This window comes from Pan paniscus, chromosome 1 (assembly GCF_029289425.2).
Source record: "Pan paniscus chromosome 1, NHGRI_mPanPan1-v2.0_pri, whole genome shotgun sequence".
Taxonomy (NCBI): Eukaryota; Metazoa; Chordata; class Mammalia; order Primates; family Hominidae; genus Pan; species Pan paniscus.
Window position 1 is genome coordinate 20,572,031 of NC_073249.2, and position 18,251 is coordinate 20,590,281.

The 18,251-nt window shown below is 67.8% G+C and overlaps 8 non-coding genes across 8 annotated transcripts; all 8 read left to right on the plus strand.

Annotated features, from left to right (window-relative positions):
• The first annotated feature begins 1,504 nt into the window (after positions 1-1,504).
• On the plus strand, positions 1,505-1,623 carry LOC134730041 (5S ribosomal RNA). The gene has a single exon (XR_010111641.1). It is a non-coding gene; the product is annotated as a 5S ribosomal RNA (ribosomal RNA).
• A 2,123-nt stretch (positions 1,624-3,746) lies between these two features.
• LOC134730063 (5S ribosomal RNA) lies at positions 3,747-3,865 on the plus strand. The gene has a single exon (XR_010111706.1). It is a non-coding gene; the product is annotated as a 5S ribosomal RNA (ribosomal RNA).
• A 2,123-nt stretch (positions 3,866-5,988) lies between these two features.
• Positions 5,989-6,107, plus strand: LOC134730099 (5S ribosomal RNA). Its single transcript, XR_010111756.1, has one exon. It is a non-coding gene; the product is annotated as a 5S ribosomal RNA (ribosomal RNA).
• Positions 6,108-8,230: 2,123 nt separating this feature from the next.
• Positions 8,231-8,349, plus strand: LOC129395115 (5S ribosomal RNA). The gene has a single exon (XR_008622600.1). It is a non-coding gene; the product is annotated as a 5S ribosomal RNA (ribosomal RNA).
• A 2,123-nt stretch (positions 8,350-10,472) lies between these two features.
• LOC129395124 (5S ribosomal RNA) lies at positions 10,473-10,591 on the plus strand. The gene has a single exon (XR_008622616.1). It is a non-coding gene; the product is annotated as a 5S ribosomal RNA (ribosomal RNA).
• A 2,123-nt stretch (positions 10,592-12,714) lies between these two features.
• On the plus strand, positions 12,715-12,833 carry LOC129395123 (5S ribosomal RNA). The gene has a single exon (XR_008622610.2). It is a non-coding gene; the product is annotated as a 5S ribosomal RNA (ribosomal RNA).
• A 2,123-nt stretch (positions 12,834-14,956) lies between these two features.
• On the plus strand, positions 14,957-15,075 carry LOC129395127 (5S ribosomal RNA). The gene has a single exon (XR_008622618.1). It is a non-coding gene; the product is annotated as a 5S ribosomal RNA (ribosomal RNA).
• Positions 15,076-17,198: 2,123 nt separating this feature from the next.
• On the plus strand, positions 17,199-17,317 carry LOC129395129 (5S ribosomal RNA). The gene has a single exon (XR_008622619.1). It is a non-coding gene; the product is annotated as a 5S ribosomal RNA (ribosomal RNA).
• The last annotated feature ends 934 nt before the right edge of the window (positions 17,318-18,251 follow it).

The following is an 18,251-nucleotide window of genomic DNA, read 5'->3' on the forward strand; positions in this document are numbered from 1 at the left end:
ACGCCCAGGCGATTCCATTCACCCGTCGGGCGCCGTCGTCGCACCCTTCCAAACCGGGGGAAGGGGCGGGCAGGGGCAGCGGGAACCACAGACGCCAGCCAAGACCTCGGCTCCAGAACGCATGGGCTGCTTTACCCGGGGGAAGGGCATTGCTTCGCCAGCCACCAGGAAAACAGTCCCTGTGCACCCGGGATTCCCAATGCCCCCCACTTCGTGTCGACGACTCCAGTCCCGAGGACACGCCGGAGACCCAGGCCTCCGGGCCCGCCCGGGGCCACGGCTCCCGCCAAACGGGCGGGCACGCTCTGCAAATCTCGGGGCCCGCCGCAAGGCACCCAGAGCACAGGGAGGTGCCAAGAAAGGCAGGAGCCTACGAAACCCACCTCCAAAGCAAGCAATTCATCCAAGAAAAAGCCCGTCTCCGCGCTCCGTTGCTCCTCTCGCACGGACCGCCTGGCCCGCGTGCTCTGGCGCAGCCCAAGCCCCCTCCACCCTGCCCCGGCCTGCTCAAGAGGGCGCTGCCTAACGGAGCCGGGCGCTTCCTCTCTAAGGCTCTATCGCTCTCGCTCTCTAGCTCCCTCCGCCTCTCTCTTCTAGGTTTCCCCCTGGACCTCGCGCTACTTCTGTCGTTTTCCCTCTGTCTCTCTGTCTCTCTCTCTCTCTCTTTCTCTGTCCCTCTCTCTTTCTCAGCCTCTCTGTCTGTCTCCTTCCCTCTCGCCCTCGCCTGTCTCTCTCGATCGCTGTCTCTCTCCCTCCCTCAGTTTCTATCTCTCCATCCATCTCGTCCTTGCTCTCCTCCAAGCCGCGTGTGTGTGTGCGTGCGCGCGCGTGCGTGTGCGTGCGTGTGTGTCTGTGTCTGTGTGTGTGTCTGTGTGTGTGTGTCCGCGCGAGCGCGTGCGAGCGCGCCCGCGTGTTGTCTCTGTGTGGGGGAGTGGATTTGCTCCTGGTGGTGGTGGGGTGTGTCTGGGTTTCTCTCAGGCCCTCTCACCCGAGATCAGGCCGCCGCCTCTAGTGCCAGCGCGGGGCAAAACAGGGCCACCCCCCGACCGGCTACACCCCACGCCCTCTTGCCCCCCGGCCGGGTCTTGGTCGGGACAAGCGACCGTGGTGGGGGCGTTGTGAGAGAAAGGCCCCGCGCCGCTGCGCCGGCTGTTCGCCTTGGGCCAGCCCTGACGGCTCTGGGTGGGTGGGGCAAGAGGGGGCCTCGCAGGAGCCCCTGTGCGGCGAGGGATCCAGAACGCTGCCTCCGCGACAGGGCGGAGGACCGGAGGGCGTCCCAGGATCGTGGGCCCTGGGCCCTGACGCCTCGGAGCACTCCCTGCTCCGAGCGGGCCCGATGTGGTGGAAGCTCGGGAGCGCGGGAGCCGGGGGGAAGGCCGCGGGCCAGCGGCTCGGGGGTCCCCGATCCGAGCCCCGCGGCCCCGGGCTGGCGGTGACGGCCGCAATCCGGCGGGCACGGCCGGGCCGGGCCGGGCTCTTGGGGCAGCCAGGCGCCTCCTTCGGCGTCTACGGCCATACCACCCTGAACGCGCCCGATCTCGTCTGATCTCGGAAGCTAAGCAGGGTCGGGCCTGGTTAGTACTTGGATGGGAGACCGCCTGGGAATACCGGGTGCTGTAGGCTTTTTCTTTGGCTTTTTGCTTTTTCTTTCCTTTTCTTCCAGACGGAGTCTCGCTCTGTCGCCCAGGCTGGAGTGCAGTGGCGCCATCTCGGCTCACTGCAAGCTCCGCCTCCCGGGCTCACGCCATTCCCCGGCCTCAGCCTCCCGAGTAGCTGGGCCTACAGGCGCCCGCCACCACGCCCGGCTAATTTTTTCTATTTTTCCTAGAGACGGGGTTTCACCCTGTCAGCCGGGATGGTCTCGAGCTCCTGACCTCGTGATCCACCCGCCTCGGCCTCCCAGAGTGCTGGGATTACAGGCGGGAGCCACCGCGCCCGCCCGGCCTGCTGTAGGCTCTTTTGGCTTCCCCGCTGCCTCCCTTCCCCCTACAGTCGCCATGCTTGCCAACCTCCCCTGACTCTGCTCCCCCTTTACCGCCCACCTACACCCCCGCCGCAGCCGCAGCCGGGGTCCTCCTCCTGGGGCTCCGCCCCTACTGCACGCCGGGCAGCAGCATCCCACCGCTTCCGCCTCGCCGCCGCCCCGCCAGGAGCCCGGCTCCAGCCTGGGAGGGCAGCGGGCCGGACCCCAAAGGCGCAGCCGCGGGTTCCCTGCCGTTCGCGGTACCTTCCCGCTCCCGGAACGCCCAGGCGATTCCATTCACCCGTCGGGCGCCGTCGTCGCACCCTTCCAAACCGGGGGAAGGGGCGGGCAGGGGCAGCGGGAACCACAGACGCCAGCCAAGACCTCGGCTCCAGAACGCATGGGCTGCTTTACCCGGGGGAAGGGCATTGCTTCGCCAGCCACCAGGAAAACAGTCCCTGTGCACCCGGGATTCCCAATGCCCCCCACTTCGTGTCGACGACTCCAGTCCCGAGGACACGCCGGAGACCCAGGCCTCCGGGCCCGCCCGGGGCCACGGCTCCCGCCAAACGGGCGGGCACGCTCTGCAAATCTCGGGGCCCGCCGCAAGGCACCCAGAGCACAGGGAGGTGCCAAGAAAGGCAGGAGCCTACGAAACCCACCTCCAAAGCAAGCAATTCATCCAAGAAAAAGCCCGTCTCCGCGCTCCGTTGCTCCTCTCGCACGGACCGCCTGGCCCGCGTGCTCTGGCGCAGCCCAAGCCCCCTCCACCCTGCCCCGGCCTGCTCAAGAGGGCGCTGCCTAACGGAGCCGGGCGCTTCCTCTCTAAGGCTCTATCGCTCTCGCTCTCTAGCTCCCTCCGCCTCTCTCTTCTAGGTTTCCCCCTGGACCTCGCGCTACTTCTGTCGTTTTCCCTCTGTCTCTCTGTCTCTCTCTCTCTCTCTTTCTCTGTCCCTCTCTCTTTCTCAGCCTCTCTGTCTGTCTCCTTCCCTCTCGCCCTCGCCTGTCTCTCTCGATCGCTGTCTCTCTCCCTCCCTCAGTTTCTATCTCTCCATCCATCTCGTCCTTGCTCTCCTCCAAGCCGCGTGTGTGTGTGCGTGCGCGCGCGTGCGTGTGCGTGCGTGTGTGTCTGTGTCTGTGTGTGTGTCTGTGTGTGTGTGTCCGCGCGAGCGCGTGCGAGCGCGCCCGCGTGTTGTCTCTGTGTGGGGGAGTGGATTTGCTCCTGGTGGTGGTGGGGTGTGTCTGGGTTTCTCTCAGGCCCTCTCACCCGAGATCAGGCCGCCGCCTCTAGTGCCAGCGCGGGGCAAAACAGGGCCACCCCCCGACCGGCTACACCCCACGCCCTCTTGCCCCCCGGCCGGGTCTTGGTCGGGACAAGCGACCGTGGTGGGGGCGTTGTGAGAGAAAGGCCCCGCGCCGCTGCGCCGGCTGTTCGCCTTGGGCCAGCCCTGACGGCTCTGGGTGGGTGGGGCAAGAGGGGGCCTCGCAGGAGCCCCTGTGCGGCGAGGGATCCAGAACGCTGCCTCCGCGACAGGGCGGAGGACCGGAGGGCGTCCCAGGATCGTGGGCCCTGGGCCCTGACGCCTCGGAGCACTCCCTGCTCCGAGCGGGCCCGATGTGGTGGAAGCTCGGGAGCGCGGGAGCCGGGGGGAAGGCCGCGGGCCAGCGGCTCGGGGGTCCCCGATCCGAGCCCCGCGGCCCCGGGCTGGCGGTGACGGCCGCAATCCGGCGGGCACGGCCGGGCCGGGCCGGGCTCTTGGGGCAGCCAGGCGCCTCCTTCGGCGTCTACGGCCATACCACCCTGAACGCGCCCGATCTCGTCTGATCTCGGAAGCTAAGCAGGGTCGGGCCTGGTTAGTACTTGGATGGGAGACCGCCTGGGAATACCGGGTGCTGTAGGCTTTTTCTTTGGCTTTTTGCTTTTTCTTTCCTTTTCTTCCAGACGGAGTCTCGCTCTGTCGCCCAGGCTGGAGTGCAGTGGCGCCATCTCGGCTCACTGCAAGCTCCGCCTCCCGGGCTCACGCCATTCCCCGGCCTCAGCCTCCCGAGTAGCTGGGCCTACAGGCGCCCGCCACCACGCCCGGCTAATTTTTTCTATTTTTCCTAGAGACGGGGTTTCACCCTGTCAGCCGGGATGGTCTCGAGCTCCTGACCTCGTGATCCACCCGCCTCGGCCTCCCAGAGTGCTGGGATTACAGGCGGGAGCCACCGCGCCCGCCCGGCCTGCTGTAGGCTCTTTTGGCTTCCCCGCTGCCTCCCTTCCCCCTACAGTCGCCATGCTTGCCAACCTCCCCTGACTCTGCTCCCCCTTTACCGCCCACCTACACCCCCGCCGCAGCCGCAGCCGGGGTCCTCCTCCTGGGGCTCCGCCCCTACTGCACGCCGGGCAGCAGCATCCCACCGCTTCCGCCTCGCCGCCGCCCCGCCAGGAGCCCGGCTCCAGCCTGGGAGGGCAGCGGGCCGGACCCCAAAGGCGCAGCCGCGGGTTCCCTGCCGTTCGCGGTACCTTCCCGCTCCCGGAACGCCCAGGCGATTCCATTCACCCGTCGGGCGCCGTCGTCGCACCCTTCCAAACCGGGGGAAGGGGCGGGCAGGGGCAGCGGGAACCACAGACGCCAGCCAAGACCTCGGCTCCAGAACGCATGGGCTGCTTTACCCGGGGGAAGGGCATTGCTTCGCCAGCCACCAGGAAAACAGTCCCTGTGCACCCGGGATTCCCAATGCCCCCCACTTCGTGTCGACGACTCCAGTCCCGAGGACACGCCGGAGACCCAGGCCTCCGGGCCCGCCCGGGGCCACGGCTCCCGCCAAACGGGCGGGCACGCTCTGCAAATCTCGGGGCCCGCCGCAAGGCACCCAGAGCACAGGGAGGTGCCAAGAAAGGCAGGAGCCTACGAAACCCACCTCCAAAGCAAGCAATTCATCCAAGAAAAAGCCCGTCTCCGCGCTCCGTTGCTCCTCTCGCACGGACCGCCTGGCCCGCGTGCTCTGGCGCAGCCCAAGCCCCCTCCACCCTGCCCCGGCCTGCTCAAGAGGGCGCTGCCTAACGGAGCCGGGCGCTTCCTCTCTAAGGCTCTATCGCTCTCGCTCTCTAGCTCCCTCCGCCTCTCTCTTCTAGGTTTCCCCCTGGACCTCGCGCTACTTCTGTCGTTTTCCCTCTGTCTCTCTGTCTCTCTCTCTCTCTCTTTCTCTGTCCCTCTCTCTTTCTCAGCCTCTCTGTCTGTCTCCTTCCCTCTCGCCCTCGCCTGTCTCTCTCGATCGCTGTCTCTCTCCCTCCCTCAGTTTCTATCTCTCCATCCATCTCGTCCTTGCTCTCCTCCAAGCCGCGTGTGTGTGTGCGTGCGCGCGCGTGCGTGTGCGTGCGTGTGTGTCTGTGTCTGTGTGTGTGTCTGTGTGTGTGTGTCCGCGCGAGCGCGTGCGAGCGCGCCCGCGTGTTGTCTCTGTGTGGGGGAGTGGATTTGCTCCTGGTGGTGGTGGGGTGTGTCTGGGTTTCTCTCAGGCCCTCTCACCCGAGATCAGGCCGCCGCCTCTAGTGCCAGCGCGGGGCAAAACAGGGCCACCCCCCGACCGGCTACACCCCACGCCCTCTTGCCCCCCGGCCGGGTCTTGGTCGGGACAAGCGACCGTGGTGGGGGCGTTGTGAGAGAAAGGCCCCGCGCCGCTGCGCCGGCTGTTCGCCTTGGGCCAGCCCTGACGGCTCTGGGTGGGTGGGGCAAGAGGGGGCCTCGCAGGAGCCCCTGTGCGGCGAGGGATCCAGAACGCTGCCTCCGCGACAGGGCGGAGGACCGGAGGGCGTCCCAGGATCGTGGGCCCTGGGCCCTGACGCCTCGGAGCACTCCCTGCTCCGAGCGGGCCCGATGTGGTGGAAGCTCGGGAGCGCGGGAGCCGGGGGGAAGGCCGCGGGCCAGCGGCTCGGGGGTCCCCGATCCGAGCCCCGCGGCCCCGGGCTGGCGGTGACGGCCGCAATCCGGCGGGCACGGCCGGGCCGGGCCGGGCTCTTGGGGCAGCCAGGCGCCTCCTTCGGCGTCTACGGCCATACCACCCTGAACGCGCCCGATCTCGTCTGATCTCGGAAGCTAAGCAGGGTCGGGCCTGGTTAGTACTTGGATGGGAGACCGCCTGGGAATACCGGGTGCTGTAGGCTTTTTCTTTGGCTTTTTGCTTTTTCTTTCCTTTTCTTCCAGACGGAGTCTCGCTCTGTCGCCCAGGCTGGAGTGCAGTGGCGCCATCTCGGCTCACTGCAAGCTCCGCCTCCCGGGCTCACGCCATTCCCCGGCCTCAGCCTCCCGAGTAGCTGGGCCTACAGGCGCCCGCCACCACGCCCGGCTAATTTTTTCTATTTTTCCTAGAGACGGGGTTTCACCCTGTCAGCCGGGATGGTCTCGAGCTCCTGACCTCGTGATCCACCCGCCTCGGCCTCCCAGAGTGCTGGGATTACAGGCGGGAGCCACCGCGCCCGCCCGGCCTGCTGTAGGCTCTTTTGGCTTCCCCGCTGCCTCCCTTCCCCCTACAGTCGCCATGCTTGCCAACCTCCCCTGACTCTGCTCCCCCTTTACCGCCCACCTACACCCCCGCCGCAGCCGCAGCCGGGGTCCTCCTCCTGGGGCTCCGCCCCTACTGCACGCCGGGCAGCAGCATCCCACCGCTTCCGCCTCGCCGCCGCCCCGCCAGGAGCCCGGCTCCAGCCTGGGAGGGCAGCGGGCCGGACCCCAAAGGCGCAGCCGCGGGTTCCCTGCCGTTCGCGGTACCTTCCCGCTCCCGGAACGCCCAGGCGATTCCATTCACCCGTCGGGCGCCGTCGTCGCACCCTTCCAAACCGGGGGAAGGGGCGGGCAGGGGCAGCGGGAACCACAGACGCCAGCCAAGACCTCGGCTCCAGAACGCATGGGCTGCTTTACCCGGGGGAAGGGCATTGCTTCGCCAGCCACCAGGAAAACAGTCCCTGTGCACCCGGGATTCCCAATGCCCCCCACTTCGTGTCGACGACTCCAGTCCCGAGGACACGCCGGAGACCCAGGCCTCCGGGCCCGCCCGGGGCCACGGCTCCCGCCAAACGGGCGGGCACGCTCTGCAAATCTCGGGGCCCGCCGCAAGGCACCCAGAGCACAGGGAGGTGCCAAGAAAGGCAGGAGCCTACGAAACCCACCTCCAAAGCAAGCAATTCATCCAAGAAAAAGCCCGTCTCCGCGCTCCGTTGCTCCTCTCGCACGGACCGCCTGGCCCGCGTGCTCTGGCGCAGCCCAAGCCCCCTCCACCCTGCCCCGGCCTGCTCAAGAGGGCGCTGCCTAACGGAGCCGGGCGCTTCCTCTCTAAGGCTCTATCGCTCTCGCTCTCTAGCTCCCTCCGCCTCTCTCTTCTAGGTTTCCCCCTGGACCTCGCGCTACTTCTGTCGTTTTCCCTCTGTCTCTCTGTCTCTCTCTCTCTCTCTTTCTCTGTCCCTCTCTCTTTCTCAGCCTCTCTGTCTGTCTCCTTCCCTCTCGCCCTCGCCTGTCTCTCTCGATCGCTGTCTCTCTCCCTCCCTCAGTTTCTATCTCTCCATCCATCTCGTCCTTGCTCTCCTCCAAGCCGCGTGTGTGTGTGCGTGCGCGCGCGTGCGTGTGCGTGCGTGTGTGTCTGTGTCTGTGTGTGTGTCTGTGTGTGTGTGTCCGCGCGAGCGCGTGCGAGCGCGCCCGCGTGTTGTCTCTGTGTGGGGGAGTGGATTTGCTCCTGGTGGTGGTGGGGTGTGTCTGGGTTTCTCTCAGGCCCTCTCACCCGAGATCAGGCCGCCGCCTCTAGTGCCAGCGCGGGGCAAAACAGGGCCACCCCCCGACCGGCTACACCCCACGCCCTCTTGCCCCCCGGCCGGGTCTTGGTCGGGACAAGCGACCGTGGTGGGGGCGTTGTGAGAGAAAGGCCCCGCGCCGCTGCGCCGGCTGTTCGCCTTGGGCCAGCCCTGACGGCTCTGGGTGGGTGGGGCAAGAGGGGGCCTCGCAGGAGCCCCTGTGCGGCGAGGGATCCAGAACGCTGCCTCCGCGACAGGGCGGAGGACCGGAGGGCGTCCCAGGATCGTGGGCCCTGGGCCCTGACGCCTCGGAGCACTCCCTGCTCCGAGCGGGCCCGATGTGGTGGAAGCTCGGGAGCGCGGGAGCCGGGGGGAAGGCCGCGGGCCAGCGGCTCGGGGGTCCCCGATCCGAGCCCCGCGGCCCCGGGCTGGCGGTGACGGCCGCAATCCGGCGGGCACGGCCGGGCCGGGCCGGGCTCTTGGGGCAGCCAGGCGCCTCCTTCGGCGTCTACGGCCATACCACCCTGAACGCGCCCGATCTCGTCTGATCTCGGAAGCTAAGCAGGGTCGGGCCTGGTTAGTACTTGGATGGGAGACCGCCTGGGAATACCGGGTGCTGTAGGCTTTTTCTTTGGCTTTTTGCTTTTTCTTTCCTTTTCTTCCAGACGGAGTCTCGCTCTGTCGCCCAGGCTGGAGTGCAGTGGCGCCATCTCGGCTCACTGCAAGCTCCGCCTCCCGGGCTCACGCCATTCCCCGGCCTCAGCCTCCCGAGTAGCTGGGCCTACAGGCGCCCGCCACCACGCCCGGCTAATTTTTTCTATTTTTCCTAGAGACGGGGTTTCACCCTGTCAGCCGGGATGGTCTCGAGCTCCTGACCTCGTGATCCACCCGCCTCGGCCTCCCAGAGTGCTGGGATTACAGGCGGGAGCCACCGCGCCCGCCCGGCCTGCTGTAGGCTCTTTTGGCTTCCCCGCTGCCTCCCTTCCCCCTACAGTCGCCATGCTTGCCAACCTCCCCTGACTCTGCTCCCCCTTTACCGCCCACCTACACCCCCGCCGCAGCCGCAGCCGGGGTCCTCCTCCTGGGGCTCCGCCCCTACTGCACGCCGGGCAGCAGCATCCCACCGCTTCCGCCTCGCCGCCGCCCCGCCAGGAGCCCGGCTCCAGCCTGGGAGGGCAGCGGGCCGGACCCCAAAGGCGCAGCCGCGGGTTCCCTGCCGTTCGCGGTACCTTCCCGCTCCCGGAACGCCCAGGCGATTCCATTCACCCGTCGGGCGCCGTCGTCGCACCCTTCCAAACCGGGGGAAGGGGCGGGCAGGGGCAGCGGGAACCACAGACGCCAGCCAAGACCTCGGCTCCAGAACGCATGGGCTGCTTTACCCGGGGGAAGGGCATTGCTTCGCCAGCCACCAGGAAAACAGTCCCTGTGCACCCGGGATTCCCAATGCCCCCCACTTCGTGTCGACGACTCCAGTCCCGAGGACACGCCGGAGACCCAGGCCTCCGGGCCCGCCCGGGGCCACGGCTCCCGCCAAACGGGCGGGCACGCTCTGCAAATCTCGGGGCCCGCCGCAAGGCACCCAGAGCACAGGGAGGTGCCAAGAAAGGCAGGAGCCTACGAAACCCACCTCCAAAGCAAGCAATTCATCCAAGAAAAAGCCCGTCTCCGCGCTCCGTTGCTCCTCTCGCACGGACCGCCTGGCCCGCGTGCTCTGGCGCAGCCCAAGCCCCCTCCACCCTGCCCCGGCCTGCTCAAGAGGGCGCTGCCTAACGGAGCCGGGCGCTTCCTCTCTAAGGCTCTATCGCTCTCGCTCTCTAGCTCCCTCCGCCTCTCTCTTCTAGGTTTCCCCCTGGACCTCGCGCTACTTCTGTCGTTTTCCCTCTGTCTCTCTGTCTCTCTCTCTCTCTCTTTCTCTGTCCCTCTCTCTTTCTCAGCCTCTCTGTCTGTCTCCTTCCCTCTCGCCCTCGCCTGTCTCTCTCGATCGCTGTCTCTCTCCCTCCCTCAGTTTCTATCTCTCCATCCATCTCGTCCTTGCTCTCCTCCAAGCCGCGTGTGTGTGTGCGTGCGCGCGCGTGCGTGTGCGTGCGTGTGTGTCTGTGTCTGTGTGTGTGTCTGTGTGTGTGTGTCCGCGCGAGCGCGTGCGAGCGCGCCCGCGTGTTGTCTCTGTGTGGGGGAGTGGATTTGCTCCTGGTGGTGGTGGGGTGTGTCTGGGTTTCTCTCAGGCCCTCTCACCCGAGATCAGGCCGCCGCCTCTAGTGCCAGCGCGGGGCAAAACAGGGCCACCCCCCGACCGGCTACACCCCACGCCCTCTTGCCCCCCGGCCGGGTCTTGGTCGGGACAAGCGACCGTGGTGGGGGCGTTGTGAGAGAAAGGCCCCGCGCCGCTGCGCCGGCTGTTCGCCTTGGGCCAGCCCTGACGGCTCTGGGTGGGTGGGGCAAGAGGGGGCCTCGCAGGAGCCCCTGTGCGGCGAGGGATCCAGAACGCTGCCTCCGCGACAGGGCGGAGGACCGGAGGGCGTCCCAGGATCGTGGGCCCTGGGCCCTGACGCCTCGGAGCACTCCCTGCTCCGAGCGGGCCCGATGTGGTGGAAGCTCGGGAGCGCGGGAGCCGGGGGGAAGGCCGCGGGCCAGCGGCTCGGGGGTCCCCGATCCGAGCCCCGCGGCCCCGGGCTGGCGGTGACGGCCGCAATCCGGCGGGCACGGCCGGGCCGGGCCGGGCTCTTGGGGCAGCCAGGCGCCTCCTTCGGCGTCTACGGCCATACCACCCTGAACGCGCCCGATCTCGTCTGATCTCGGAAGCTAAGCAGGGTCGGGCCTGGTTAGTACTTGGATGGGAGACCGCCTGGGAATACCGGGTGCTGTAGGCTTTTTCTTTGGCTTTTTGCTTTTTCTTTCCTTTTCTTCCAGACGGAGTCTCGCTCTGTCGCCCAGGCTGGAGTGCAGTGGCGCCATCTCGGCTCACTGCAAGCTCCGCCTCCCGGGCTCACGCCATTCCCCGGCCTCAGCCTCCCGAGTAGCTGGGCCTACAGGCGCCCGCCACCACGCCCGGCTAATTTTTTCTATTTTTCCTAGAGACGGGGTTTCACCCTGTCAGCCGGGATGGTCTCGAGCTCCTGACCTCGTGATCCACCCGCCTCGGCCTCCCAGAGTGCTGGGATTACAGGCGGGAGCCACCGCGCCCGCCCGGCCTGCTGTAGGCTCTTTTGGCTTCCCCGCTGCCTCCCTTCCCCCTACAGTCGCCATGCTTGCCAACCTCCCCTGACTCTGCTCCCCCTTTACCGCCCACCTACACCCCCGCCGCAGCCGCAGCCGGGGTCCTCCTCCTGGGGCTCCGCCCCTACTGCACGCCGGGCAGCAGCATCCCACCGCTTCCGCCTCGCCGCCGCCCCGCCAGGAGCCCGGCTCCAGCCTGGGAGGGCAGCGGGCCGGACCCCAAAGGCGCAGCCGCGGGTTCCCTGCCGTTCGCGGTACCTTCCCGCTCCCGGAACGCCCAGGCGATTCCATTCACCCGTCGGGCGCCGTCGTCGCACCCTTCCAAACCGGGGGAAGGGGCGGGCAGGGGCAGCGGGAACCACAGACGCCAGCCAAGACCTCGGCTCCAGAACGCATGGGCTGCTTTACCCGGGGGAAGGGCATTGCTTCGCCAGCCACCAGGAAAACAGTCCCTGTGCACCCGGGATTCCCAATGCCCCCCACTTCGTGTCGACGACTCCAGTCCCGAGGACACGCCGGAGACCCAGGCCTCCGGGCCCGCCCGGGGCCACGGCTCCCGCCAAACGGGCGGGCACGCTCTGCAAATCTCGGGGCCCGCCGCAAGGCACCCAGAGCACAGGGAGGTGCCAAGAAAGGCAGGAGCCTACGAAACCCACCTCCAAAGCAAGCAATTCATCCAAGAAAAAGCCCGTCTCCGCGCTCCGTTGCTCCTCTCGCACGGACCGCCTGGCCCGCGTGCTCTGGCGCAGCCCAAGCCCCCTCCACCCTGCCCCGGCCTGCTCAAGAGGGCGCTGCCTAACGGAGCCGGGCGCTTCCTCTCTAAGGCTCTATCGCTCTCGCTCTCTAGCTCCCTCCGCCTCTCTCTTCTAGGTTTCCCCCTGGACCTCGCGCTACTTCTGTCGTTTTCCCTCTGTCTCTCTGTCTCTCTCTCTCTCTCTTTCTCTGTCCCTCTCTCTTTCTCAGCCTCTCTGTCTGTCTCCTTCCCTCTCGCCCTCGCCTGTCTCTCTCGATCGCTGTCTCTCTCCCTCCCTCAGTTTCTATCTCTCCATCCATCTCGTCCTTGCTCTCCTCCAAGCCGCGTGTGTGTGTGCGTGCGCGCGCGTGCGTGTGCGTGCGTGTGTGTCTGTGTCTGTGTGTGTGTCTGTGTGTGTGTGTCCGCGCGAGCGCGTGCGAGCGCGCCCGCGTGTTGTCTCTGTGTGGGGGAGTGGATTTGCTCCTGGTGGTGGTGGGGTGTGTCTGGGTTTCTCTCAGGCCCTCTCACCCGAGATCAGGCCGCCGCCTCTAGTGCCAGCGCGGGGCAAAACAGGGCCACCCCCCGACCGGCTACACCCCACGCCCTCTTGCCCCCCGGCCGGGTCTTGGTCGGGACAAGCGACCGTGGTGGGGGCGTTGTGAGAGAAAGGCCCCGCGCCGCTGCGCCGGCTGTTCGCCTTGGGCCAGCCCTGACGGCTCTGGGTGGGTGGGGCAAGAGGGGGCCTCGCAGGAGCCCCTGTGCGGCGAGGGATCCAGAACGCTGCCTCCGCGACAGGGCGGAGGACCGGAGGGCGTCCCAGGATCGTGGGCCCTGGGCCCTGACGCCTCGGAGCACTCCCTGCTCCGAGCGGGCCCGATGTGGTGGAAGCTCGGGAGCGCGGGAGCCGGGGGGAAGGCCGCGGGCCAGCGGCTCGGGGGTCCCCGATCCGAGCCCCGCGGCCCCGGGCTGGCGGTGACGGCCGCAATCCGGCGGGCACGGCCGGGCCGGGCCGGGCTCTTGGGGCAGCCAGGCGCCTCCTTCGGCGTCTACGGCCATACCACCCTGAACGCGCCCGATCTCGTCTGATCTCGGAAGCTAAGCAGGGTCGGGCCTGGTTAGTACTTGGATGGGAGACCGCCTGGGAATACCGGGTGCTGTAGGCTTTTTCTTTGGCTTTTTGCTTTTTCTTTCCTTTTCTTCCAGACGGAGTCTCGCTCTGTCGCCCAGGCTGGAGTGCAGTGGCGCCATCTCGGCTCACTGCAAGCTCCGCCTCCCGGGCTCACGCCATTCCCCGGCCTCAGCCTCCCGAGTAGCTGGGCCTACAGGCGCCCGCCACCACGCCCGGCTAATTTTTTCTATTTTTCCTAGAGACGGGGTTTCACCCTGTCAGCCGGGATGGTCTCGAGCTCCTGACCTCGTGATCCACCCGCCTCGGCCTCCCAGAGTGCTGGGATTACAGGCGGGAGCCACCGCGCCCGCCCGGCCTGCTGTAGGCTCTTTTGGCTTCCCCGCTGCCTCCCTTCCCCCTACAGTCGCCATGCTTGCCAACCTCCCCTGACTCTGCTCCCCCTTTACCGCCCACCTACACCCCCGCCGCAGCCGCAGCCGGGGTCCTCCTCCTGGGGCTCCGCCCCTACTGCACGCCGGGCAGCAGCATCCCACCGCTTCCGCCTCGCCGCCGCCCCGCCAGGAGCCCGGCTCCAGCCTGGGAGGGCAGCGGGCCGGACCCCAAAGGCGCAGCCGCGGGTTCCCTGCCGTTCGCGGTACCTTCCCGCTCCCGGAACGCCCAGGCGATTCCATTCACCCGTCGGGCGCCGTCGTCGCACCCTTCCAAACCGGGGGAAGGGGCGGGCAGGGGCAGCGGGAACCACAGACGCCAGCCAAGACCTCGGCTCCAGAACGCATGGGCTGCTTTACCCGGGGGAAGGGCATTGCTTCGCCAGCCACCAGGAAAACAGTCCCTGTGCACCCGGGATTCCCAATGCCCCCCACTTCGTGTCGACGACTCCAGTCCCAAGGACACGCCGGAGACCCAGGCCTCCGGGCCCGCCCGGGGCCACGGCTCCCGCCAAACGGGCGGGCACGCTCTGCAAATCTCGGGGCCCGCCGCAAGGCACCCAGAGCACAGGGAGGTGCCAAGAAAGGCAGGAGCCTACGAAACCCACCTCCAAAGCAAGCAATTCATCCAAGAAAAAGCCCGTCTCCGCGCTCCGTTGCTCCTCTCGCACGGACCGCCTGGCCCGCGTGCTCTGGCGCAGCCCAAGCCCCCTCCACCCTGCCCCGGCCTGCTCAAGAGGGCGCTGCCTAACGGAGCCGGGCGCTTCCTCTCTAAGGCTCTATCGCTCTCGCTCTCTAGCTCCCTCCGCCTCTCTCTTCTAGGTTTCCCCCTGGACCTCGCGCTACTTCTGTCGTTTTCCCTCTGTCTCTCTGTCTCTCTCTCTCTCTCTTTCTCTGTCCCTCTCTCTTTCTCAGCCTCTCTGTCTGTCTCCTTCCCTCTCGCCCTCGCCTGTCTCTCTCGATCGCTGTCTCTCTCCCTCCCTCAGTTTCTATCTCTCCATCCATCTCGTCCTTGCTCTCCTCCAAGCCGCGTGTGTGTGTGCGTGCGCGCGCGTGCGTGTGCGTGCGTGTGTGTCTGTGTCTGTGTGTGTGTCTGTGTGTGTGTGTCCGCGCGAGCGCGTGCGAGCGCGCCCGCGTGTTGTCTCTGTGTGGGGGAGTGGATTTGCTCCTGGTGGTGGTGGGGTGTGTCTGGGTTTCTCTCAGGCCCTCTCACCCGAGATCAGGCCGCCGCCTCTAGTGCCAGCGCGGGGCAAAACAGGGCCACCCCCCGACCGGCTACACCCCACGCCCTCTTGCCCCCCGGCCGGGTCTTGGTCGGGACAAGCGACCGTGGTGGGGGCGTTGTGAGAGAAAGGCCCCGCGCCGCTGCGCCGGCTGTTCGCCTTGGGCCAGCCCTGACGGCTCTGGGTGGGTGGGGCAAGAGGGGGCCTCGCAGGAGCCCCTGTGCGGCGAGGGATCCAGAACGCTGCCTCCGCGACAGGGCGGAGGACCGGAGGGCGTCCCAGGATCGTGGGCCCTGGGCCCTGACGCCTCGGAGCACTCCCTGCTCCGAGCGGGCCCGATGTGGTGGAAGCTCGGGAGCGCGGGAGCCGGGGGGAAGGCCGCGGGCCAGCGGCTCGGGGGTCCCCGATCCGAGCCCCGCGGCCCCGGGCTGGCGGTGACGGCCGCAATCCGGCGGGCACGGCCGGGCCGGGCCGGGCTCTTGGGGCAGCCAGGCGCCTCCTTCGGCGTCTACGGCCATACCACCCTGAACGCGCCCGATCTCGTCTGATCTCGGAAGCTAAGCAGGGTCGGGCCTGGTTAGTACTTGGATGGGAGACCGCCTGGGAATACCGGGTGCTGTAGGCTTTTTCTTTGGCTTTTTGCTTTTTCTTTCCTTTTCTTCCAGACGGAGTCTCGCTCTGTCGCCCAGGCTGGAGTGCAGTGGCGCCATCTCGGCTCACTGCAAGCTCCGCCTCCCGGGCTCACGCCATTCCCCGGCCTCAGCCTCCCGAGTAGCTGGGCCTACAGGCGCCCGCCACCACGCCCGGCTAATTTTTTCTATTTTTCCTAGAGACGGGGTTTCACCCTGTCAGCCGGGATGGTCTCGAGCTCCTGACCTCGTGATCCACCCGCCTCGGCCTCCCAGAGTGCTGGGATTACAGGCGGGAGCCACCGCGCCCGCCCGGCCTGCTGTAGGCTCTTTTGGCTTCCCCGCTGCCTCCCTTCCCCCTACAGTCGCCATGCTTGCCAACCTCCCCTGACTCTGCTCCCCCTTTACCGCCCACCTACACCCCCGCCGCAGCCGCAGCCGGGGTCCTCCTCCTGGGGCTCCGCCCCTACTGCACGCCGGGCAGCAGCATCCCACCGCTTCCGCCTCGCCGCCGCCCCGCCAGGAGCCCGGCTCCAGCCTGGGAGGGCAGCGGGCCGGACCCCAAAGGCGCAGCCGCGGGTTCCCTGCCGTTCGCGGTACCTTCCCGCTCCCGGAACGCCCAGGCGATTCCATTCACCCGTCGGGCGCCGTCGTCGCACCCTTCCAAACCGGGGGAAGGGGCGGGCAGGGGCAGCGGGAACCACAGACGCCAGCCAAGACCTCGGCTCCAGAACGCATGGGCTGCTTTACCCGGGGGAAGGGCATTGCTTCGCCAGCCACCAGGAAAACAGTCCCTGTGCACCCGGGATTCCCAATGCCCCCCACTTCGTGTCGACGACTCCAGTCCCGAGGACACGCCGGAGACCCAGGCCTCCGGGCCCGCCCGGGGCCACGGCTCCCGCCAAACGGGCGGGCACGCTCTGCAAATCTCGGGGCCCGCCGCAAGGCACCCAGAGCACAGGGAGGTGCCAAGAAAGGCAGGAGCCTACGAAACCCACCTCCAAAGCAAGCAATTCATCCAAGAAAAAGCCCGTCTCCGCGCTCCGTTGCTCCTCTCGCACGGACCGCCTGGCCCGCGTGCTCTGGCGCAGCCCAAGCCCCCTCCACCCTGCCCCGGCCTGCTCAAGAGGGCGCTGCCTAACGGAGCCGGGCGCTTCCTCTCTAAGGCTCTATCGCTCTCGCTCTCTAGCTCCCTCCGCCTCTCTCTTCTAGGTTTCCCCCTGGACCTCGCGCTACTTCTGTCGTTTTCCCTCTGTCTCTCTGTCTCTCTCTCTCTCTCTTTCTCTGTCCCTCTCTCTTTCTCAGCCTCTCTGTCTGTCTCCTTCCCTCTCGCCCTCGCCTGTCTCTCTCGATCGCTGTCTCTCTCCCTCCCTCAGTTTCTATCTCTCCATCCATCTCGTCCTTGCTCTCCTCCAAGCCGCGTGTGTGTGTGCGTGCGCGCGCGTGCGTGTGCGTGCGTGTGTGTCTGTGTCTGTGTGTGTGTCTGTGTGTGTGTGTCCGCGCGAGCGCGTGCGAGCGCGCCCGCGTGTTGTCTCTGTGTGGGGGAGTGGATTTGCTCCTGGTGGTGGTGGGGTGTGTCTGGGTTTCTCTCAGGCCCTCTCACCCGAGATCAGGCCGCCGCCTCTAGTGCCAGCGCGGGGCAAAACAGGGCCACCCCCCGACCGGCTACACCCCACGCCCTCTTGCCCCCCGGCCGGGTCTTGGTCGGGACAAGCGACCGTGGTGGGGGCGTTGTGAGAGAAAGGCCCCGCGCCGCTGCGCCGGCTGTTCGCCTTGGGCCAGCCCTGACGGCTCTGGGTGGGTGGGGCAAGAGGGGGCCTCGCAGGAGCCCCTGTGCGGCGAGGGATCCAGAACGCTGCCTCCGCGACAGGGCGGAGGACCGGAGGGCGTCCCAGGATCGTGGGCCCTGGGCCCTGACGCCTCGGAGCACTCCCTGCTCCGAGCGGGCCCGATGTGGTGGAAGCTCGGGAGCGCGGGAGCCGGGGGGAAGGCCGCGGGCCAGCGGCTCGGGGGTCCCCGATCCGAGCCCCGCGGCCCCGGGCTGGCGGTGACGGCCGCAATCCGGCGGGCACGGCCGGGCCGGGCCGGGCTCTTGGGGCAGCCAGGCGCCTCCTTCGGCGTCTACGGCCATACCACCCTGAACGCGCCCGATCTCGTCTGATCTCGGAAGCTAAGCAGGGTCGGGCCTGGTTAGTACTTGGATGGGAGACCGCCTGGGAATACCGGGTGCTGTAGGCTTTTTCTTTGGCTTTTTGCTTTTTCTTTCCTTTTCTTCCAGACGGAGTCTCGCTCTGTCGCCCAGGCTGGAGTGCAGTGGCGCCATCTCGGCTCACTGCAAGCTCCGCCTCCCGGGCTCACGCCATTCCCCGGCCTCAGCCTCCCGAGTAGCTGGGCCTACAGGCGCCCGCCACCACGCCCGGCTAATTTTTTCTATTTTTCCTAGAGACGGGGTTTCACCCTGTCAGCCGGGATGGTCTCGAGCTCCTGACCTCGTGATCCACCCGCCTCGGCCTCCCAGAGTGCTGGGATTACAGGCGGGAGCCACCGCGCCCGCCCGGCCTGCTGTAGGCTCTTTTGGCTTCCCCGCTGCCTCCCTTCCCCCTACAGTCGCCATGCTTGCCAACCTCCCCTGACTCTGCTCCCCCTTTACCGCCCACCTACACCCCCGCCGCAGCCGCAGCCGGGGTCCTCCTCCTGGGGCTCCGCCCCTACTGCACGCCGGGCAGCAGCATCCCACCGCTTCCGCCTCGCCGCCGCCCCGCCAGGAGCCCGGCTCCAGCCTGGGAGGGCAGCGGGCCGGACCCCAAAGGCGCAGCCGCGGGTTCCCTGCCGTTCGCGGTACCTTCCCGCTCCCGGAACGCCCAGGCGATTCCATTCACCCGTCGGGCGCCGTCGTCGCACCCTTCCAAACCGGGGGAAGGGGCGGGCAGGGGCAGCGGGAACCACAGACGCCAGCCAAGACCTCGGCTCCAGAACGCATGGGCTGCTTTACCCGGGGGAAGGGCATTGCTTCGCCAGCCACCAGGAAAACAGTCCCTGTGCACCCGGGATTCCCAATGCCCCCCACTTCGTGTCGACGACTCCAGTCCCGAGGACACGCCGGAGACCCAGGCCTCCGGGCCCGCCCGGGGCCACGGCTCCCGCCAAACGGGCGGGCACGCTCTGCAAATCT